Source organism: Panthera onca, chromosome B2 (genome assembly GCF_046562875.1).
Source record: "Panthera onca isolate mPanOnc1 chromosome B2, mPanOnc1 haplotype 2, whole genome shotgun sequence".
NCBI classification, from domain to species: domain Eukaryota; kingdom Metazoa; phylum Chordata; class Mammalia; order Carnivora; family Felidae; genus Panthera; species Panthera onca.
The window spans coordinates 111,260,577-111,286,380 of record NC_138343.1 but is presented as its reverse complement, the minus strand read 5'-3'; the positions used below and the strand labels follow the sequence as shown (position 1 = coordinate 111,286,380).

Here is a 25,804-nt window from a genome sequence, read left to right as displayed (position 1 = left end):
AGGTGCTGTCACTGCTACTATTTGTGGACTGTCATCCAACTAAAATTTTAGGAGGAGGCTTTGAAAAGTAAATCTAAAAGTAGAATATTGATGAAATAAATTGTGGAACTCCCTACTTCATTATTATAAAGGAATATTGCTTAGAATACATTTGTAAGTAAAAAGCAGATGCTAAAGTAATATAAGGTGGAGGATGTGGACTTCCACTTTGGATACAGAAAACTACAAAACTGTTCCCTCCCACCCAATGAAAATAGGCCAGATATTCTTCAAAATGGTAACCTGATTCCTGAATCTATCAGAAAGCTGTAAACATATTGAGACCAAAAAACCTGAATACCAAAGAAGGACAAGCCCCTCCAGGGAGATATAGGGCTCACAAACTGTCTTGCTTGTCAAAGATCATGCAAGGAAGAGGCTTGAGCCCCCATAAAAGTGAGACCCAAAAGAATGAGCTAAAAATTTAACACAGCTCAAGAAGTTTAGCCTAGGGTATCCATTTGGAATAGCTGGAGATCACAGACACAAAGAGAGTTCAAACTCATTTGCATGCTCTCTACAGTAGTGTTCCGCCTGTGCTAAGTGGGAAAACTGGGGGCAAGACAGGAGCCCGAGGAGGGACACCCTAGGTGGATCAGGCAGTCTGGAGGAGATCAGCAGCTGTGGGTTACACAACATACCTTGCACTTCTCTGGACTCTTCTTCCGTGCAAAGCAAAAAGCCTTAGGACATAGGGGAGAGGCAGCAAAGACGCTTAACTATGGCTGGGGAAAGGGTAGAAAAAACAAAACAAAACAAAACCCACCAGTCTTAGAGAAAGGACAGGAAACTGGGATCTAAGATCCTATACTCATTCAAAGCTTAGATCCCCTATCATGCAGGACAGAACAGAAACTCTCATTCCAGATCAAAGTCAACAACAGATACAAGACAGAGTCTGGGTATACAGTAGTATCTCTATCCAGATTTTTGCTTTCCAGTCTTTTTTTTTTCTTTTTCAGTTTCCCATGGTCACCACTGTACAGAAGCAAATGATTTCCTTCTCATATGTCATCTCACATCATCACAAGAAGAAGGTGAGTACAGTACAATAAAATATTTTAAAAGAGAAACCATATTCACATAACTTTTATAACAGTATATTGTTGTATTTGGTCTATTTTATTATTAGTTATTGTTGTCAACTTGTTACTGTGCCTAATCTACCAACTTTACCATATGTATGTATGATGAATTAGAAAAAAAAACATATTATAGGGTTTGGTCCTATCGATGGTTTCAGGCATCTCGTGGGGGTTTTGGAAAGCCTTCTTTGTGGATAAGTGGAGACTAATGTATAAACATACAAGTTGAAAACTGTTTCAAGATTAACGTTTGACAGAACATGGTAGTTGAAGGCTCAGGCTCAGGGCTATAACCTAATCTGTTTAAATGAGGACTGTATCATTTGCCATGAGTTATACTGGCAATTTTTCAAATCTCTTTGTGCATTAGTTTCTACATCTATAGAACAGGGAATACAATAGTACCCTTCTCATTTATAGAGTTGTTATGATGAATAAATACCGGGCATGCCACCTGGAAAGCGTTCAATGTATGTTAATCATTGCTGTTGTTATTTATGGCTAACATTTTGCTAACATATAGGATGATCACGCATTGTATTTCAGGTTACACTTATTTGAATAAGATAACTATTATTTGTCCAATATAACCTTTTGATTGTCTTAAGTAATCATTGACAAATGAGAATGAGCTAATATTTCAAAAATATGAATATAATAAGGTGGCAATCTCAAACCAAGAAATGAAGTTTAATTATCAGTTTATTAAAAAGCAACAACTTGTCTTAAATCCATAATTATTCTTAGTGACAGATGTGTATATATCTTCAATAAAGAATGGAGAAAATAGGGTTAATCTTGATATTTCTTAAACAAACTTGAAAGTAGCACATTATGATAAAGAAAAAGGAGTAGGTCCTAGAGGCAGCATTTCGAACAGAACCAGAAATGAGGCTGAGAGTGAAGGGAAAGGGAGATGAAAGTGCACACACACACAAATGGCAGTTTCAGGTTATTTAACAAAGGGGCAAATTAACTTACACAACTCAATAGCTCATAGACCCATCACAGCTCTTTGAAGTCATGCAAAAATTAACTCTCCATTGAGATACTGTTATCAAAAGGAAAAAAGAAAAAACCAAAAAGACTTTCCTGGACCCAAGTCTTGCCCTATCAATGACATCACTATCTTTAAGAAAAAAAGAAATCACTCAACAAATTTTGGAATCAGTTTAGTCACATGCAAATGAGAAGTCTTCAGGAATCCTTTCAAGAATATACACTTGCATGTGGAATTCTTAAATGCTGAGTAAGTAAGTGTTCACATGAACATTTGCTGTGTCTTTTAAGCAAGATATTGAATAGGAGCAGAAGCAAAACTGAATTTCTTTCTCATTGTAAAGAGATTCACACTTGAACCCACTTCACTGAGTTATCTGGTTAAAAAATAATAATAATGCAAGTTATTACATTTAAACCTGACAAAGTACTTTTCAGAATGGATGCATTCTATGGAAATTGATCTAGTTTTAATGAGATCTCACAGAATTGGACACAATTAAAATGGAACTGTTTTGCTCTATGGTCTTTATGGAACAGGGGCCATTATTTGAAGAGGTTGATTTACCTTAAAAAGTGTTCTTCAAAAATGTTCTTAAAGATAAAAAGGCTATTCAAGGGAATATAATGAGTATAGAAAATATTATTATTGATAATTATAATTTTATAAATATTTAACATTATATGAGAATAGGGCATGAGTAATAAAAATGTATTACCTCTTTTTATACCAGCTAAGTTCTAAATGAAAAGTTCAAATGTAAGACAAATAACACAAAACTTTCACATCTAATTTCCACAATCATGTACACATAGAGTACTTTTATATATATTTTCTATATTTTACAGACATCTTAAAGTATACATGTGCAAAATTATATCCAAGAATTCATGCTTTTCATTCTCTAGTGCACCCTATTCCAGTAAATGGCATGAGAGCTTACCAAAAATTTGAAAGTAATTCTTAACTCCTCTCTGTCCCTTCCATTACATGTGGTAAATGGAACCCCTCTTAGTTATATCTTGTAAATTGATCTAGTAATAGTGCATTCAGGGAAAAGAAGTCATAAGATAACGTGGTATGCTATGGAAATCTCAATCAATACTTACGCCACTTTTTACCTACATCATAGAGAACATAAAATGAAATATACATAAATATTGATTAACCCAAAAGAAGGCAGTAAGGGAGCAATAGAAATAAAAAAAAAGGATGTATGAAAATCAAATAGTAACACGTTAGATTTAAATTTAAACATATTAACTAAATGTAGATATAGCAACACTCTAATTAAAGGCAACAATTTCCAGATTAGATTAGAAAAATAAAACGGTATGCCATTAACAAGACATGGCCATTAAATATAAAGAAACAAATATGTGAAAAGAAAAAAAATAAAGATGTAGCATATAAATAGTAAGCATTAAAAAATGGTATCGCTACATTAATACTTAATCAAAAGATATTATCGGAGAATATGGAATGATGGGAAAAGTGGCAATTATTCAAGAAGACAGAACAAATTTAAATGTATATACAACTAATAACAGTGCTTCAAAATGTATTAAGCAAAAAACAGATAGAACTAATATAATTATAGTTGCAAACATTAAAAATCCTCTCTCAGCTACTGATAAAACACATAGACAAAAATCAGCAAGGATATATAACATATGAACAATATTGATTATTGTAACCTAATTTTTATTAAACACTACATGCAGTAACAGCAGGATACACATTCTTTTCAAATATACAGAAAACGTTCACCAAAACAGACCATATGTCTGGCTATAAAATAACTCACAACAAATTTCAGAAGTATGCTAACATGCAGAATGTTGTTTGATCAAAATAGAATTTAATTAGGACTTGCTATAAAACCATCATATAATCTGTAAATAGCATACTGTTATATAATCCATCAATTGAGAAAGTAATCATAATATAAAATTATGGAATTATAATAAAAATACAAAATATCAATAATTGTAGGATGCTGTGAAAATAGAGTTTAGAGAAGTGTATAGCTTTCAATGCCGACAGTAGAAAATGGGGAAAAACTTAAAAGCAGTGACCTAACCAGAAAAGAAAAGTAGCTCAAAGTAATCTGACAAAAATAAGTCATTGAGAGCAGAGATAAATGAAGTAGAAAACAAACAAAAAGCAGAGAAAATTAGCACAATAAATGCTCCTTTGTGAAAATATCAATAAATTTATAAATCTCTACCAAGACTAAGAAAAGAATGAAAACGAAAGTTACCAATATCAGAAGAAAGGAAGGAGTACAAATTCAGATCTTATAGATGTCAAAAGATAACAAGAGAATATTATGAACAACTTTAGGCCAATAAATATGAAAAATTATGTAGGAGAAAAACACAAATTACCAAAACTTGAAAGGAATAGAAAACTTCAATAGCTCTATTTATTATTTACTTATTACTTAAAAGTAATTTGATTACTTATTAAATTATTAAAAAATTAATCTGTAATAAAAAACCTTTACCAAAAGAAAATTCGAGGTGCAGAAATTTTTTTCTCTGGAGAATTCTATAGGAATGTTTAAGAAAAAGCAATATCATTCACATGTGAACTCTTTAAGAAAAGATGAGGGGACATACAGCTTGACCCTGACACCATAATCTAGTAACGTTTTGCAAGAAAAAAAATACAGATCATCCCTCATGAACATAGACGCAAATATCTGTAACAGAATCCTGTTAATTTGAATCTAGCAATATTAAAAAATGATAATATATCCTGCTCAAGTGTGGTTTATCGGATGGATGCAAAGTTGGCTTCAAAAAAAGTGCAATTTAACAACACAGTAGAATGATAGAAAAATAATATAACCCTCCTGATTGATTCTGGAAAAGCATTTGACAAAATTCAAAGTATACATAAAAAAAATATCAGCAAACTAGGTATGAATAGATGTGAAGTTCCTCAATTTTATAAAAGCCATTTGAAAAACCAAAGGCTAGTTTCATATTTAATGGTGAAAATGCTGAATGAATTCCTGGCATCAATACAAGGATTATATTCTCACAATGTCTATTCAATATTATACTAGAGGTCCCACCCAGAGGAATAAGGCAAGGGGGAAAAACAAATATTGGAAAGGAAAACACAAAACTCTATTCCCTGATGACATAACCATTTCTTAAAGGACCCTAAATACTAAAACGATAACAACCAGTATTAATAAGTAAGTTTATACAATTGTAGAACACAAAGTTAATATGAAAAACAACTGCCTTTCTGTAAAATAGAAACAAATTTTTTAAATTAATTATAATAACACCAAAAAATTACTTATGATAAATATAACAAAAAACATGTGAACTTAGAAAACTACAAAACATTGCAGATAGAAATCTTAAAAAGGTCTAATAAATGAAGATTCACACCATGTTTATGGACTGAAAGACTATATTCTATGCAGTTCCAATTAGAATCCTCACAAGCTTTTTTGTAAATCAACAAGCTAATTTTTAAATATTATAATCCAAAGGACTCTAAAGAGGCAAAATAATTTTGAAAAAGATAATAACACTTATCCTTCCTGACTTTATGACTGACTGTAACACTAATGTACAGTATCGGCACAACAATAAATATAAGATCAATGTGGAAGAATAAACAAACCAGCTAAAAACCTACACACATGCAACCAACTGATTTTCAATAAAAATCTCAGAATAACTCATTGCAGGGTAATATAAGAAGAGCTTCAATGCCTAATCGAAAATATTCCATACATGAAATATATCATAAAGAAAAAAAAAAGAATGAGTTCCTGAGATAGGCAAAGATTTTTAAAAATGGCACCAAAAGGAAGAAAGGAAGAAAATGATAAATAAAATGAAGAAGAAAAGGAAGAAAATGATAAATTGGACTAGGTGAAACCATCTAGGTGAAAAATAAAGACATAAAAGGAAGAAAATGATAAATTGGACTAGGTGAAACCATCTAGGTGAAAAATAAAGACATAACATAATCATATGCACACAGACTGAAAGAAATTTAAAAACTTACTTTATATATTTGCCAAAATATCAAAAAGGTATAACATTACATATAGCTCCAAAGTTTGTGAATCAATTAATTTATACAACTGTAGTTATATAAAAATTAATTTAACTTTTCAAGTCTTTTACATTAACTTAGATACAAGTTTATTTTTGGAAATTTTTATACACATTTAAAAATGGACACAACTATAAGATCTGTGTGAGAAAATGTACAAAATTTTGATGAAAGAAATCAAAGAAGAACTAAATGAATGGAGAAATAGTCCATGTTCATGGATAGGAAGACTCAAACTTATCAAGATGCCAGGTCTTCCCAGCTTGATCTACAGATTCAATATAATCTCAATCCTAATCAAAATCCAAAATCCCCATGAATTATTTTGTAGATATTGACAGCCTGATTCTAAAAGTTTTTGTTTTTTGTTTTTGTTTTTTTTTTTTTTTTTTAATTTTTTTTTTTTTCAACGTTTTTTTATTTATTTTTGGGACAGAGAGAGACAGAGCATGAACGGGGGAGGGGCAGAGAGAGAGGGAGACACAGAATCGGAAACAGGCTCCAGGCTCCGAGCCATCAGCCCAGAGCCTGACGCGGGGCTCGAACTCACGGACCGCGAGATCGTGACCTGGCTGAAGTCGGACGCTTAACCGACTGCGCCACCCAGGCGCCCCTGTTTTTGTTTTAAGTAAGATCTACACCCAATGTGAGGCTTGAGTTTACAACCCTGAGATCGGGCGTTGCATGCTCTACCAACTGAGTTGGCACCCCAACTCAGGGGTAGAATAGGCACCCCTATTCTAAAGTTTTTATAGTGTCTCAGTCCCTTTGTGCTGCTCTAACAAAATATCAACAATTGGGTGGGTTACAAACAATATAAATTTATTTCTCAAATTTCTGGAGAGTGGTAGTCCAAGATTGGGGTATGAAGCACAGTCAGGTGAAGGTTCTTTCCCAAGTTGCAGACCTCTTGTAGTCTCATGTGGTAGAAGGGGAAAGAGAGATATGGAGAGCCTTTTCTATAAGGACACTAATCCCATTCATGGGGGCTCCACCTTTAGGACTTACTCACCTCTCAAAGGTCTCATCTCCTAATGACACTACCTTAGGGGTTAGGTTTCAACATATGGATGGAGGGGCAGAGACACAAATATTCAGATTATGGCATATAGAGGGGCAAAAGATACAGAATAACAAACATAATATTGAAGGAGAATGAAGTTTGAGGATTCACATATGCAACTTGAAAACTTACTATAAAGCAACAGAATGATGATGATAATAATAATAGTAGTAATAATCATACAACTTACTATAAAGCTATAGTAACACTGGTATTGGTGAGAGAATAGACAAATAGATCATTGGAACAGAATAGTAGGCCCAAAAATATACCCACATAAATACAGTCAACTAATCTTTTGACAAAAGAGCAAAGATAATATAATAGAAAAAAAAAAGTAGTCTTTACAAAAAATTGTGCTGGAACTAGACACATAAGAAAAAAAAAAAAGGAATTTTAGACAGAAAGATGACCCCCTTCACAAAAATTAACTCAAAATGGGTCACAGACCTAAATGTAAATGCAAAACTACAAAACTCCTAAAATGTAACATAAAAAAAAATCTAGATGACTTTGGATATGGCAATTCTTTTTAAAAAAAATTAATGTATTTTTTTTTTGAGAGAGAGAGCAGGGGATGAGCAGAGAGAGAGAGGGGATAGAGGATCTGAAGTGGGCTCTGTACTGACAGCAGAGAGCCCAACACATGGCTTAAATTCACTCACCATGAGTTCATGACCTGACCCAAAGTCAGAGGCTTAACCTGAGTCACCCAGGCACCCCGCAATGCTTTTTAGATACAACACCAAAGGCATGATGAATGTAAGAAAAATTCATAACATTAAAATCTTCTGTTCTGTGAAAAGACAATGCCAAGAGAATGAAAAGACAAACCACAGGCTGGGGGGGGAAATATTTGCAAAGGACACACCTGACAAAGTATTGTTATCTAAAATATTAAAAAATAATAAAATTCTTAACAGTAAGAGAACAAACAATCCAACTAAAAATGTGTCAAAGATCTTAATAGATAACTCACCAAAGAAGATATACAGATGGCAAATAAGCATATGGAAAAGATATTCCACATCATATGTCATCATATGTCATTAGAATGGCCAAAATCCAGAACACTGACAGCACCAAATGCTGACAAGGAACAGGAGCTCTCCCATTCATTGCTAGTGGGAATGCACAATGGTACAGTCACTTTATAAGACAGTTTAGCAGGTTATTATAAAATTAAATATACTTTTATATCATGTAATCCAGCAATTGAACCCCTTGGTATTTACCAGAAAGTGTTGAAAACTTATTTCCATACTAAAAGCTGCACATGGTGTTTAGAGCAGTGTTATTTATAATTGCTAAAACTTGGAAGCAACCTAGATTCCCTTCAGTAGGTGAATGGATAAACTGATAGATTGAGACAGTTGAATGTCATTCAGCACTAAAAAGAAAGAAGGTATCAAGCCATAAAAAGACAGGGAAGAAATGTAATTGGATGTTACTAAGTGAAAAAAGCCAATCTCAAACATGCACTCAAAAGGTACAAGATTCCAAAAGTCTGGTAGGATTCCAACTCTATGACGTCCTGGAGAAGGCAAAACTACAGAGACAATAAAAAACCCAGTGGTTGTTAAGGTGTGGGGGCAGGGCGGGATTAATAGGTGGAACACAAAGGATTTTTAGGGCAGTGTAATTATTCTATATTATACTATATTGGTGGATAAATGTTAGTATACATTTGTCCCAACTCAGAGAATGTCCAACACCACAAGTGAATCCTAATGTAAACTATGGACTTTGGTCGATGATGATGTGTCAGTATTGGTTCATCAACTGTAATAAGCACACCACAGTGGGACGGGATGTTGATAGTGGGGAGAGAGGATGTACAGGATCTCTCTCTCCTCTCTGTTCAAGTTTGCTGTGAATCTAAAACTGTTCTAAAAAACAGATGTTAAAAGAAAGAATTTTAAAAAATTACCATGAAACTAACAAACAGTGGGGTGGAGTTGGCAGGGTAGGAGGCGTCAGAAAGGAACTCTAGTAATGTTTTAATCTTAACATGTAATTTTTCTTGTCTGACGCCCTGTCATCTGAGAAGACGAATATTTTCTAGTTGCATTTTACACTGAATCACTTACCACTGTATATGCTTATTAACAATCTGGGTATATGTGTATTAACAATTTGCAGCTCCAAAATACATTGCCATACTAAAGATATTTAATGCAAGAGGATATTCAAAACGTCAATTATAGAGCCACTATAAAAAGAACTTATTCTTCCAATAAATGTGTTCAAAAAACAACCTGCCAGACTAGTTACTATTTGATAAAACATTCCAGTATGTTCAAAACAGTTACATGATGTAAAGTTTCCACAGACAAATAAGAAAATCAGTCTATCATTCAAATGCTTTGTCAATATGATGCCAATCATCTGCATACAAGACTGAATGGTTCGCTTTCATCTGAATGGTTAAAATTCTCTCACGTAATTACTAACATGTGTGTGTGTTTTATAATTTACATAGTGCTTTACATACCTCATCTCATTTGAGCATCAGGATAACCCTCCAATATCTAGTAATTAAGCCTAGTTCCTAAGTAATGGAACTAAAGCTTAGAACAAATAGGTGGGCCTGCGAATTTCACATTACATTATGAATTGGGGATGGTCTCCTTAAAGAAAAAGCTCCCGGAAGAACAGCCCACAGTAGATCTACCAGCCAAAGTCTCAATTGTTTACTATCTCGCCCAGTGACGCAGTTCTATGTGTCCATGTGTATGTGCAGGGAATTTTAAACAAGGAGATAATAGATAATGCATTTCCCATAATTACCATTATTAGGAAACTGGCCCTCCAATCCTCACTGTTTTCAGTAAAAGAAATTATCTCCAAAAGATAATATAGACATCAAAATACCAAGCATTCATAATGTGAAGGCTCATTGCGTTCCTGACATTCTGTTTTACTATGTCTGAGTTGGGAGAACAATGATAAAAAGCTTTCCTCTTTCCCTGTGCAACATTCAAAAGGGCAGTAATTACCACAAAAAAGGAAAGACATGTTTTTTTCTGGCATTTCGCCATTATTAATTTGTCCCAGGGCAGTTGTGTATCAAGTGTTTTGCATTCATTTTAAACATGGACAACCATATTTACAGAATTAGTGATTGTGTTTGCAATAGTAACAGGCAAAAAGAATCTTGGATACAATATGGAGTTCCATTTCTATAGGTTTCCACTTATTTAAGCCATGAAAGGATACAACTGGTTCAAAGCACAAATCCTTCAAAAATTTCTATTTCAAAAAATTAAAAAATTCCTATTTTGACACCAAAAATCATGTTATATACAATAGTGAGTTTATGCTTTGTTATCTGGTTGGTTTCTTATAACATGAAATGTTGTTGTTTTCTCCTTCATGTGAGCACTTTAACAGAGACACATACACAAAATTCCTGAGTGCATGCTTTCAGTTGACAGCAAAAATGATGATGTGACAGCCACATAAATCAGCGATATATTGGAAATTTGATACTTAGTTAAAAGGATTCACCTAATTATTATTAATCTTTCAGGAACAATGCTTTTTAACATTTGTCCAGAGTTCTTTGTAAGTAGCTCTTTCCCTTAATCAAGCTGTTATAGGAGGATCAGGACAAAGCTTAAGAGATTTTTCTATAACTGTTAAATATTTAATTATATTGAGCATGGTATTTAAGTATGGATTTTGAAGACTCTGAGAAAGCCATTACAAGACTGGAAACACAGCTATAAATTCTATCAAAACTATTGACCAATAGGCTTACCAGTGAATCATAGGCTTACAGTATTCTCTGGGTGAATAGTTTCCAGAAAAAGGATAAACTTAAGTACCCCAAATGCACAAAAATTTCTATTTAGGAAATGGTTTGCTACAAATACTAATATAGAAGACACTATATCAAATAAACAAAAACATCATCACTGTGATGTGATGTGGTGTTTTGTTTTGTTTTGTTTTGTTTTATCTGTTAATTTGGCCAGGCTACAGTCCCCAGTTACTCAATCAAATAGTAATTTAGGTGTTACCAGGGAGGTATTATGTAGATGTGATTAAAGTCCATAATCAGTTGACTGTTGTGTAGGGGGATTATTTTAGATAATCTGAGGGCAACTGATTCAATCAATTGAAGGGCAGAGCTGAGGCTTCCCTGAGAAAAGATGTTACCCTGTAGATGAAGATTCAGCCAGAGAGTTGTAGTCTGCCCTTCCTGACAACATGCCTACAGATTTCACCCTTGCCCAACAAGCCCCCACAACCAAGTGAACCAAATCTCTTTGTATGTTTCTCCTACTGGTTTTACTTGTATGATTAAATCTTGATACAAGGTTATAGGACTAAATTCAGGCAAGTTATAGAACCAGTGAGTTTTGATGTTATTATTAGCTCTCAGTTCTGGACTTATGAGGCATTTTTATTTTCTGGAATAGTTATATATTATTTGTATGCTATTTGGAATAAGGTAGAAGAATAAGGTTATTGGATTTATGGTGAGGAAATGGAGAAAGATCTATTGGTTCCATGACACAGGAAAAAAGTAAGCATATGTAATTTCATTTTGACCATGTTTCAGATCAAATTGTATTATTGTTATTGAGCAACAACTTGGTTAAGGAAAGGAAGTAACTAAAACAATCCAGGAAACAGGGATATGTGGCTATTCCTTCACAGAGAAAGAATTAAAAATGACTTCGTGAAAATTCTTAGAGGGAGGAAGAAGAGCAAAAGAACGTTTGGGGCAGAGGAAAACTGAACTTGATAAGGAAGTTTTGTGAAACAAGAGATTTCACATGCATGCACTATGAATAGCAAAATAAGGTTAAAAATGATGAAAGGCAAGTGTCAAGATGGTTGATAGAGAAACAGAAATTGAACGAATCTGCTTTGGTATGCAGAAATATGCTTTATGGAAAGTGGTCATCAGACTTTAGAGGGGAAGGGAGTTGAAAATGCAGCTTCCTGTGCTCTCCCATCAGAGATTCTGATTCAGTGTGCCTGGAGCAGGGCCCAGAAATCTTCAGTTCTTAAGCAAATGCAATCGATGATTCTCGTACAAGTGGTGCAGTGATGGTACCTAAAAGATTCACATTTTCATAGTCTCTGCTTCTTTTTTTCTAAGATACAAGGAAAAGCCTACAGATTTCACTTAATTTTTGACACTTTTTTTCACACAAGTATTTTTACCCATTATCATTATTTTCACATTTCTTCACTGACCTGGAAACATTCTGTGTGGTCTCATCATAAACTATTCTGTCTGCCCATTTAGACGAGGGTTTTTGCAACAATCGAAAAAGCTGCAGAAAGAAGCCAACACTTATCGATGTGACATAATAGTTTTACCTATCCATAAATTGAATACAGCACAGGATTTGAGGATCCAGAATTTAAAAAAATACATTTTCAGGGGTGCCTAGGTGCTCAGTTGGTTAAGCATCTGACTTCAGCTCAGGTCATGATCTCATTGTTCCTGGGTTTGAGCCCTGTATCGGGCTCTCTGCTGACAGCTCAGCGCATGGTGCCTGCTTTATTTTCTGTGTCTCCCTCTCTCTATCTTCCCCTCCCCTGGTTGTGTTCTCACTTTCTCTCTCTCTCTCTTTCTCCCTGTCTCTCTCTCTCTCTCTCTCTCTCTCTCTCTCTCTCAAAAATACACATTTTTTTTAAAAAAGTACATTTTCAGATTATGTTGATTTTACTGAATCATCTCCACATTATTAGTGGTGTAAAATTAAATATAATATCAAGACTGGATATTAGGTTACTGAGCTTATCAGTAGCATTAGGTAAAGTACAGTTACATTAAGAAGGAGCTAAAAGTACGATAACTAACTTTAATTTAAATAAAACTTTTACAAAAAGGACTCTACTAAACAAAAATCCAAAACAAAGTAAAAGGAAATAATTCTTTAGGCTTTTCCAGGCATCTACATTCTAATAAAGCTACATGGAAATGTATAGACTAGCCCACACACAACTCTGACAAAGCGTTAGGTCATCAATGCATCTACAGAGTGCATCTTTTTTTTTATTTAAAAAATGGCTTTTTATTTTTTTTAATTTTTTTTCAATATATGAAATTTATTGTCAGATTGGTTTCCATACAACACCCAGTGCTCATCCCAAAAGGTGCCCTCCTCAATACCCATCACCCACCCTCCCCTCCCTCCCACCCCCCATCAACCCTCAGTTTGTTCTCAGTTTTTAACAGTCTCTTATGCTTTGGCTCTCTCCCACTCTAGCCTCTTTTTTTTTTTTTTTCCTTCCCCTCCCCCATGGGTTTCTGTTAAGTTTCTCAGGACAGAGTGCATCTTAATAACAAAGCAGTCTTTAAAAACTTTATCTGGTAATTTACTTTTCCTGTCAGCCAAAATGCTTTAAAAATATTATCCTGAAAGGACTTTAAAAAATCAAACTCAATAACATTTAACAGAACACTTCAGAAATGCAGAGCCGCTGAGTTGGTGGCTCTCACGCTTACATTTTTCATATAGTTTCCAGAGTTCAATATTTCTTATTGCAAAGTCCTCTTCCACCTTTACCTACCTAATAAAAAATACATAGATTCTCCACAGGAGGTATATTTAAAACAAAAATTTAATGTTTATTTCTGAGACAGAGAGAGACAGAGCATGAATAGGGAAGGGGCAGAGAGAGAGGGAGACACAGAATCTGAAGCAGGCTCCAAGCTCCAAGCTGTCAGCACAGAGCCTGACACGGGGCTCAAACCCACAAACTGTGAGATCATGACCTCAGCCAAAGTCTGTTGCTCAACCGACTGAGCCACTCAGGCACCCCTAGGAGGCATATTAATTTAGCCATAAATAGATATTTTTTAGCATAGTGAATTCAATGAATAAATATCACAGGGTAGTAAACACATACATTTATATCTGATACATTTCCTTAAGATAGACAGATGTATCCTTTCAAATGCTTAATTTGATTGACAAGGACTGTCGTAAATCTTAATAATTTTATCATATTTGTCTTCAGGTCTGTATATACATAACAATAGACATACAAGGTACATATATGAAAATATCACTTTCATCTTTAGCTCCTCCCCATATGTCAAATGTCTGGTCCCTTTTACACTGCCTCACTATTCCCTCACCCTCCACCACGATCTCTCCTAATACATCCTCACATTCATTATGGAAGCATACAATACTGATGTTTTTCCTGAGCTCCTACTGTACCTATTTCAGACAACAAGCAAATGCTTTAAATAATAGTATCATTATAAGTTTTCTTTTTTGGTCTTTCAATAGAAAATTATAATCCAAGGAGCAATGTCTGCTGTTTGTATTTTTATGTATCTTCTCTAAGTTATTTGACATTACTATATAATGTCTAAAAACTGTCATATAAGGGACTCAAAAAAACTTAATTCCAAACAAGAGGAGCCTCAGTAAACAAACAGCTGGACAACGTTGGACTATCATTAAGAGCTTCCATACATTATACATAAGTAACAGGTATACTTATACACACAAAATGTTTATTTATTTATGTATTTAATTTTTTATTACGTTTATTTTTGAGAGGCAGAGAGAGAGAGAAAGAGAGAGAGAGAGAGAGCATGAGTGGGAGAGGGGCAGAAACAGAGAGGGAGACACAGAATCTGAAGCAGGCTCCAGGCTCTGAGCTGTCATCCCAGAGCCTGACATGGGGCTCAAACCCACGAACCATGAGATCATGACCTGAACCAAAGTCGGACACTCAACCTACTGAGCCCCCCAAGCGCCCCAGAAAATGTTTATTTTTTGGAATTTATAAAGGGAAGACAGCTACATTCATGACTTTTCTCAAATAACTTCCTAAGCAAGTATGTTCATTGTAATAACCACATAGATTACACTTTTCAGATTTGTTATAGCAGCAATTAGTGCAGAAAAAATAAAAGGTACTAGATACAGTCTTTTATTGTTCATTATATAAAGTGCATTTTTCTTTGAGCATAAAGGATATTCTTTGTATCAGCATTTATTTTTACGGTTCAATGAGGGATGTTTTTTCTGTTAAGATCCCTAGGGCTTGTAGCTGACACACATTACTTCCATGACTTCTACAATTTGAAGAATTCCCCAAAGAACTATGGCTCATCATTTTATACTGCATAATGTATAAATTGAAAGTGTTTTGTTTTAGATACAGTACTAATGAAATGAATAATTTACTTGCATAAAACTACTATAGGATAATGATATATCTGAGAGGTCCATATTGTGAAAAAGTTCCATTCAAGTTGAACTTATTAAATAAAGCTGCATTTTGCTGTGAATTTCATTTCTGAAGTCAGAGGGCCCTAGAACAGCCGAAACATAGATATATTTTATATTTAAATGGTTATATTGTAAGCCAATGAACACAAACATAGAGCAAATGATGTATTTCAAGATAGGGGAATTAGTATGTCATAAATTTTAATATGAAGAAAAGGCTTTCATTTGTTCCTTCAACCAATGATAAGAATAGACGTACATTGTGTAATAGTTAATTCAATTTCCTACTAATTAATTCCCTTGTCCCCAGTCTACTGCTTCATCCATTAACATCTATGATTAACAGTTGAAGAAATATAAGATAATTATGTAAGTCTGTATTTAACAAGGATTTAAGTTTATCCAATCCTTTTAATTTTAGGACTAAACAAAGATGCTTTGTTTGAGCTTAGATTTTTTTCACCCAAAATTAAAAAGACCTCTCCTTAGGTTCAACTGTTAAAATGCAGACCTGTATGAGTTGTTTCTTCCCTCAGAATGAAGTCAATCATTTATGAAAGTGGGTGATTATGATAAATCATTAGCATAATCTTATTATTTCCCTCAACACTAGGAGGGTAACCACAGAGTATGGACAGTAAAGGACACAGAATTCTCCACCAAGATACCAGTAGTGAAAGATCAAGGGACCAAGAGAGTCTTCAGCTGGTGGTGAGAACAAAGTAAAATGGCTTATCATGAGGCCCAAGATGACATAAAACAAAATGTTACTGGAAGGAGTTTGAGAGACTAAAACATAGGAAGGTCCTAAAAATCATGAATTTATTAAAGAGATTTGTAAGCACAGGCAGAAAATAAAACGTAGAAAAATGGTTACTAAAAGGGTAGGTAGGGCACCTTTGAGACCCTTAAGGTCCCAAGACTGAAGAAACATGTATTTGTTGAAGGACTAATAGTAAAGATGAGGGGGTGACCATGGAAGCTGAAGAGAAGCAAACATTTTGGGGTCAGGATGCTTGGGCATATCCTGAAGTAGCAGTTAAGTTTTATAAGTTAGATTTCTTTTTACATTTATAATAAAATAGTGTCTTCTTTGCAAACTGAACATTACAAGATAAGAGACAATGACTCTTCATCATTCTGTGAGCATCTGGCCATTTCTTACTGTCTGATGAGTTCTTCTTTTCTTGTTTTGAAGATCTGACAGGATATGCATTAGGCCAAAGTACAAATAAAGTCATTATCAATCTGTATGTGTGGTGGCAGATGTCTGTATCTTCACTATTTCTGCAGTTTTAAATGGCAATCAAACATGCATTTTTTAAAAAACATTTTCCGATCTGAAGGTGACAGTGTAAAATTTCAATCTTGAAAAAGTGACAGGGTTTTCTAATGAGATACACGCATCTGCAAATGAAATAAATCTACCACATTCGGGCCTTTTATAGTTTTGTGGAAACAGTTGTAGGACATGAAATTTCCAAAATGAAACCCAGCATCTCAGTTAATTAGGAAGGATATAAAATGAACTCTTGAAAACCAACAAAAGATGCTACATCAATAATTTACAGTTTTGAAGGAAAAAGAAGCAGTGTTTAAGAAAAGAAATGTTAGGGGAAAATGCTAATAAACATTAACATGAAAATTAATGAGTATCCATAAATTGCTAAATATAAATTTATATTGAGAAAATAATGTGATTATTTTATAGAACATAATAATTATTCTGCCATGCAAGAACTATATATTCCAGGATAAAATTTTCAATTGTAGTTAAAATCCTCAATACAGAGATTGTACTCTAATAATTTACTCTTATACTCATCACATTTCTAAAGCTTGTTAACATCCATTATATCAGCTGTTGCTATGCTTTTATTAGTAATAATGGAAGTATAAAATAAAACATAATATAAGCACAAAGTTTGTGGTAAATATAAAAAAATATTTATATTTGTGAGCATGTATTTAAACAAGATTGTGGGGTGTGATCATTATGTTACTCCTAAATCCACACTTTTCTTATGATTGCGAGTTCTGCTATTTCTTCCTTCTTATTGTATAACTATTTAGCCTCTTTTATCCAAACAAGGCCCATACCTCTCATTACTTAAATCTAATGTAAAAAGCTTCCCAGGAGATTTCTACCTTGACATTTCCCATAGGGGAGAACATCATGACTCCCAATCTACATTTTCCCAAGGAGATAAAGAGCATGAATAAGTGAACTGGTACAAAAATAAAATGATAACGATTAATTCCTCATCTTGCAAAAATATACTTCAAATATTTAATATTGTGATTCCAGTAATGTCTAGACATCCTAGTTGTAATAAATAACATGAAATCTACTAATAAGTATATTTTGTAAACACTAAGATAATACAGCATATTCACAAACTTCTCAAACTGAATATTTTCCTATACGTATTTTCCAGAGCTACATTTCCCCAAAAAACTTTTGCAATGCTTAGTGCCTGGCAGAAGACGCCCACTATAAATGTTTGTTAAATAAAACATAACAACCATCTGCCATTTGAATTATTTTTTCAAGCAGGCCTATTTGTTTCATATCCAAATATTAATATATGGATTTAGACAATCTTATAGACAGCAAAGTGAGGGGTTATTGGCTACTTCTCAAGCAAAACCACCTGGACCTGAAATTCCCCCAACACATAATATACATAAATCTGATTTTGTAACATTCACTTGGATAGTTACAGTAAAATATATATATATATATATCAATCCAATTCAGCAAATATTTATCAAAGACCTGCTGTATTTGAAATATTTTACTGGTAATTTCAAAGGATACACAGCTGAATAGGATGAAGTGCCTCTTTAGAGTACAGTATACTAACAATTATCTTGTTGGAATTCATAATGAAGTGGTGTTTTAAAAATATTTTAAATTATAAAGAAATTCATTATTATAAAGCTTAATTGAATATTTTTATCTTACTTAGATCAACCCATGTATAAATCAATCTGCCTACCCACTTGTCAATCTACCTACATATATCTAGTTATCTATGAAAGGAGGAAAAATCACCTGAAAAAAGTGTCAAGCAGGGGAATAAGAAATTTATTCAGAATTTGTGGTTCTAAGCATGGTGCAATATTTAAATCCTTTGCTCCTCTAAATCAAGTAGTGTGTCAAGCTCTCACAGAAAATAAAAGTTCAGTTACTGCCAAAATTAGACACAGTTAATTATTAAAAGTGACAACCAACATCTTCAAGTGCCATCCATTATTTAAGAAGGTTTCCAATTGAGGAGTACTTTGATTCTAATAGAAAACTTCTTTGATGTTTGCACATTGCTTCACAGGAAAAGAAACCAATATAACAGTCACAGTAACAATTCCCTTCAGAAAGTAATACTGTGGATAAAAGAGCCAATATCCGGGGCCTTACCCATGGGTAATTGGGGAAATGGAGAAAATATGCCTAGAGTACCACAGTCTCCCTGCGGTCCCTCTGCTGTCTATCCATTGCCTTTCTACTTCCTTGTTCCCCTCCCTTTGCTCTCAACAGTATTCTTGCAACTTCTGTGGTTCTTGGTTTAAACTTTAATTACCACATTAATTAAAATTACACAGAGTTTTACATTGCTGTCAATTGTTTTTCCACGCCTTTATGTTATTTGATCCTACAATGTAAGTACTACCACATTTTTAAGTCATTAGCTAACTTAAAGCCACTGTATTTGAGACCACTTCTTTCCGATTCCAAATAGAATCAGAACTGCTTACATGTGGAATAGATGGATAAAGTGTTCACTTTTAAATGAGGCAGGCAAGGCTTCCATAGCCTGCATTAAGGAACTTTCACCCTTCTGATATATCCAGGCCTGTGATCCATTAGTCCTCACTAAAATATGCTTAGAAACAATCATAATTTTGTACAGAACTTATATGTGGCCTGACAGCTAAGTATCTTAATCCCTCATTTCAAATTAGAACTCCTGATCTAGGAATGTATTTATTTAGTTTTTATCTGCAAGTTAACATTATATGGTCTTTGCTAATTTTAATCAGGTTGTAATACCTATATGGTATATCAACTATGTTGGGTCAAAGACTAGTATCTGAAGCAAATGAAAGGATGGCACCATACCTTGTAGAGATTATTTAAAGGTCTTGGTATGTACCATATTTAAAAATCTAATTGTATTCATTAGTTCTAGTTAGAATTGTGTATCTTCTGTTTTGATCACATTGTGCTAAAAATATTTCTTATATTACCCTTCCAATCCAAACTGGCCAGTCATACAGAGGGCACAAAGTCTAGAGCCAGACTGCCCACATATGAATACTGGCTCTCTAATGGATTAGTTCTGTGACCTTGAGGTAGTTACTCAACCACATTGTGGCACAATTTCCCCATCCATAACATGGGACTACTGTACAATATCTATCTCATAAGAATAATGTGACAATGAAAAAGGTAATGTATGTAAAACACTTTAAACCATACCTGCTATGCAATATTCCCCAAATAAGCATTAGCCTTTATTATGTTTCCCACTTTTATAGGATAACTGTAATAATGTATAATATATTGGTGGTATATGTCATATGAGTGATATATACTAATGTTATAGCTTTTGTTTTAATAAAAGGTTCTGAAAATCAGTATCTGAGCCATAAGAAGGATGTCAAAGGTAGTCATTTCCAGAATTCAGGCAGGATTATACCAGAAATGTCAGTCTTAAGGAAATCACGTTGAGTCAGGAATTGCCATTCTCTAAACTTACAATTGTCCAGTTTATGCTCAACAGTTTCTGTCTTTCCCTTATAACGAGATGTTTAGACTTCATATGTGAGTAAAAAAACTGCATGGCTTCTATCTATGCTCCTTGAACAAATATATCTCCAAGGATCACTAAAATTGTTCATATAGATTTTTTAACACTACCATCAATTTATGAGTTATAATTGGTATAAAATTCTTCTGTATTGGATTTCAATAGTTTGCAAAATTTCTAAAAATATTTGAGATCAACGTAATATTACTCACTCTTTATTTTACCAAGATAGAATTTTTAAAGAAGGATATGAAGCCTGAAATAATAAAGGATAAGTAATTTTTATGCCACAGAGTTAAAAAACTATATGGAAAAGCATTAAAAAAACTACCCAGATATAAACCACAGTAGGAAACAGTTTTATAAGATATGAGATGGTCAAAGGATAATAGTCATAAGATAAAAACTTGCATGTTAATGAAAAAAGACAAAAACAAAAATGAATTACAGACAAACCTATAAATGAGAAATTAAAGAATACATACAAGAAACATATGAAAGGTATTCAATCTTACTAATTATCATGTCCCAACTAAATTATAATGCAGTATCATATCTCAGTGACACTGAAATATTATTTTGTTTTTAAATTATATGTTAACATACCAGAAATCTTCATGTTTACCCTTTCTATAAAGTTATTATTTATTTTTACTACATCCAGACCAAGGTAGTGGAGATGCTTCCGTTGACAGCACATTTAAAGGCATCACGTTCCCCCTCTCCCTCAGATAAGAAACAAGAAAAGTACACCTGTTTTACCACTGCTATTCAACATTGCACTGGATGTTGTACCCAAAACAAAGAAGCAAGAAATAAAAGGTGTCCAAATTGGAAAGGAAGAAATAAAACAATCTCCTTTTTTTTTTTTTTTTTTTTAGACCTGACCCTAAATACAGTGAATCACAAAGAATCCATCCAAAAACACTAGGGGAGCAGTTGTTAAATAAGCCAGGAGCTGGCTGATCCTGAAACCCAGACTGTGAACTATGGAATTCCTGGTGAGAGAGGAGCATGAAGCAGTAGCCTTAGTAGTTAAAAGAAAGTTTAAAAAGCAGATTATGGTAACATAAATCCACTTGTGATTAGAGGGCAGGGGAAAGAAGGGATGATATAAACACACTGAGGAGAACATTTTATGTAGAGCAACAAGCTTATTTAGCACACTGGAAAATAATGTTGAAAACAAGAAAATCTGGGATGATAAACAAGTGAATTTGGATTTCATTCTGTAAACAGAAAGAGAAAGATTGGGGACATGGGAATACTTCTATTATTAACTTTTGTATTAAAGGTAATGATATATAAACAATACAACCATCTATGAAGTGAGTGGTCATTGAAATATACAAACTGATCAGATCCCAAATGTAAACATTTCTCATTATCCCTTTAGGTAGTAGCCTGCATTATGTGTAGCCCTGTCATATATTTTAAATGCTTCTTTTAACTTTAAATATGTTTGAGGAATTCAACTATTTAAGTTTACGCCAGATGAATTAAGCAAAACATTTTTTTAGAATATTACCTCAATTGTGTAATATTGCCTTTGACTATTATAATATTCCTTGCCTGAAGGATTATATTGTGATTTTTTTTTTTTACAAATGGCAATGCCTCTATACAAATATGTGTCCATTATGCAGGAGTGTATATCTGTTACCCAGGGTGAAGGACAGGTTGATACAAGCATTTCACAGTTGTGTTTTAGATGAGAACCTAATAATAACCATCTCTGCATAGAGTTCAAAGTGCAAGGAAAGTTAGTTGTGTTAATACCACTGAGCACCCCCATTTTTCTAACCCAAATTAAAATGACAGTTGAAAAATTTTTCTATTTATTGCTTCAACCCAAAATGGCCTTATTTTAGCAAGTCAGACAGAGATCCTCATAAAGTAAGAGAAGAATCATTATACTAATTGGATGCTTATTAAAATCCTCAGATTTAATTACAAATTCCACAGATGTATGGCTATGCATTTTTACTTAAGTGGTGACATGTAAGTGGTTAAAAAGGGGCCACAGGGATAATCTTCCACCGATGCTAGTAATCTCCAAAGGCCTTGTAGGAGAGACTAATTTATCACCAAACTCATTTTTCCTTCCTCTCAGGCACATTTCGTCACTGTCCTTATTAGTAGGTATGGTCATGTGACCATATTCTGGCCAATCAAATGTGGGAAAAAGAGGTACTTACTTCTTGGCCTGGCCCTTAACTATCTCCTAATGCAGTCCTCCTATTGCTCTTTGCCTATTGCCTAGTTAAATGAACACACCTTACAGGTATTAGATAAGGATACTGTAGACAGGAAAAGTATGCTGGATCCTAGCGCAGCTCTGTAGAGCACAGTACAACACCCGCTCCAGTGTAAGAAATAAATATTTATTAAAGTCACTGAAATTATGGGGTTGGTTTTATAGTACTTAGCCTGTCCTGACCAACACAATCCTGCAAAGTACAAGGTGTATCTTTTTTTTTTTTTATCACTATTTTCCCTGAATCTAGATGTATACCCTGGATTTAAGGAAATTCTTGAAGTTTAGTTTAAAATTATGGCTAATCGGGGCGCCTGGGTGGCTCAGTTGATTAAGCGTCCGACTTCAGCTCAGGTCATGATCTCACAGCCCATGAGTTTGAGCCCCGCGTCAGGCTCTGTGCTGACAGCTCAGAGCCTGGAGCCTGCTTTGGATTCTGTCTCCCTCTCTCTCTGCCCCTCCCCTGCTCATGTTCTGTCTCTGTCTCAAAAATAAATAAAAACATTAAAACATAAAATAAAATAAAATAAAATAAAATAAAATAAAATAAAATAAAATAAAATAAAATAAAATAAAATTATGGCTAATCCTTTAATCTTAAATCTGCTGTTAGTGTGAAGGTGGGATGGACAATTTCTAAGTTTCCTTCCAAAACCTTCTGTGACATTCTACGAGTTTAGAATTCTAATTACTATTATTATTATTATTTTTTGGTGGGAACTCTTCTATGGATGCTTTCTAAGCATATTTTATTTCTTTCTTTAGCATAGATGTCATCCTGCATGTATCAGATATTTATTTAAATTCTATAAACACCCATGCTCAATTTCACAGTTTAATACAGAACAGATTGAACACTAGAATGTAAAAATGAGAAATAAATACTATAACATAATATCCCTTCTTGGGGCTCCTGGGTGGCTCAGTTGCTTAAGTGTCTGACTCTTGATTTTGGTTCAGGTCATGATCTCACAGGTTGTGCTGGCATCTTGGAGCCTGCTGGGATTCTCTCCCTCCTTCTCTCTCTCTGCCCCTCCCCCACTAGTATGCACACTTGTGTGGTCTCTCTCTCTCTCTCTCTCTCTCTCAAAATAAATAAAAACATAAACTTTAAAAAAATTAAGTATTTCAAGAAAAACACATGATATCTCTTCCTGCTTAAAAGGTCCACATAAACAAAACCTCTATTACATAATAGAAATAAATATAAACAGAATCAAATCCTGCAGCATGGAAGTTTTATTCCCTTATTTTCAAAATAACAGCTATCAATTTAGAAACTTAAAATCAATTATCAAGCTATCATGCTCAGCAGAATTTTAAAGAACTGAGAAATGAGAACCACACATCAGGTATGATGCTTATATTTCTTATTCCATTCTATTGCATTAACCCTTAAAAAATAGAAAAAATAAAAATAATAATGATCATAAGAAAGTATTCAAATTATTTCACTTTCTCCATACTTTGATAAAAGAAAATCATACTTGATATGGCTATCATAAAATCAAAATTTACTTAATTTCAACTTCAAGTAGAATTTTAGGAAGAATTAGATTTGTAATAGTGTTAGCAAGATATATCCTCTTTTTGCTCGTTTACAGATTTCTATTTCAAAATTCCCCAAAAAACATATGAATATTTTGCTAAGCACCAACTCATATTTTGTATCCATAACACTTTTTTTGTTGCTTCTGTAAGGCTCAATTTTTTTAAAGACATTTAATCTTCAGAGATGGAGTTTTTGAGATAGGAATAGTTTAGCTCACTTTATAACTGCAATGAGAATATTAGTAAAGTTACTAGAGAGGATTAGTAAAAGCAATTCCAGGAAACACTCAGTCATGTATATTAAACGTAATACATGCAGGGGCTCCTGGGTGGCTCAGTCAGCTGAGTGTTTGACTCTTGATTTGGGCTCAGGTCATGATCCTAGAATCCTAGTATCCAGACTCATGTTGGGTTCCATGCTGAGCATGAAGCCTATATGAGATTCTCTCTCTCTCTCTCTCTCTCTCTCTCTCTCTCTCTCTCTGCCCTCTCCCCTGCTCACACATTGTCTCTCTAAAATAAAAAAAAAAATAAAATTAACATTAATATATATGTTATGTATGCTAATATATACACATTGTGTGCTAAATGTATGTTAAATTAATGTTAAGGATTTTAAAGTGAATGCCTAAAAAAGGTTCATGTAAAGGAATATTAAGACTCAACACAATCACTTGTAATTTACAGGCATACCTTGTTTTATTGCATTTCACATTACTATGTTTCACAGATAATGAATTTTTCATAAATTGAAGGTTTGTGGCAAACCTGTGTCAGCACCATTTTTTCCAATAGCATTTCCTCATTTTGTGTCTATCACATTTTGGTAATACTCACAATGTTTCAATTTTTTTCATTATTATTATATTTGTTAGGTGATATGTGATCTTTGATTCTCCCATTTAATTGTTTTGACGCATCATAAACCATTCCTGTATAAGACAACAAACTTCATGTATTTTGTGTTCTGAATACTCTACTTACCAGCTGTTCCATCTCTCCTTAGTCCTCTCTCTTCCTTAAGACACAGCAATATTGAAATTAGGCCAATTAATAGTCGTTCAATGGCCTGTAAGTGTTCAAATGAAAGGAAGAGTTGCACAACTCTCACTTTAAATCAAAAGATAGAAATGATGAAGCTTAGTGAGAAAGGAACATCAAAAGTCAAAATAAGCCAAAAGCTAGTCCTATTGTGCCAAATAGGTAGCCAAGTTGTGAATGCCAAGGGAAAGTTCTGAGAAAATTAAAAGTGTATCCAGTGAATACATGAATGATAAGAAAGGAAAACAGCCTTATTGCTGATATGTACAAAGTTGTAATGGTCTACACAGAAGATCAAACAGCCACAACATTCCCATAAGCAAAGCCTAATCCAGAGCAAGGCCCCATCTCCCTTGAATTCCATGAAGACTGACAGAGGTGAGGAAGCTGCAGAAGAAAAGTCGGAAGCTAACAGAGGTTGGTTCACAAGGTTTAAGGAAAGACATCATCTCTATAACATAAAAGTGCAAGGTTAAGAGGCAATTGCTGATGTAGAAGCTGCAGCATGTTATCCAGAAGATCTAGCTAAGATAATTAACTAAGGTGACTATACTAAAATGGACATTTTCAAAGTAGACAAACAGCCTTGTATTGGGACAACATGCCATATAGAATTTTCTTATCTAGAAAGGAGAAATCT

At 33.8% G+C, this 25,804-nt stretch overlaps 1 protein-coding gene and 1 long non-coding RNA gene across 6 annotated transcripts in view; one reads left to right on the top strand and one right to left on the bottom strand.

The window, feature by feature from the left end:
• NKAIN2 (sodium/potassium transporting ATPase interacting 2) overlaps nt 1-25,804 on the bottom strand; it is a 996,342-nt gene that overhangs the window by 602,645 nt on the left and 367,893 nt on the right. The window lies entirely within an intron of this gene.
• LOC132667601 (uncharacterized) overlaps nt 1-25,804 on the top strand; it is a 37,386-nt gene that overhangs the window by 3,660 nt on the left and 7,922 nt on the right. Inside the window, exon 2 of the long non-coding RNA XR_009605259.2 lies at nt 1,002-1,076. This is a non-coding gene — a long non-coding RNA (uncharacterized LOC132667601). The remainder of the gene's footprint in view (nt 1-1,001; nt 1,077-25,804) is intronic.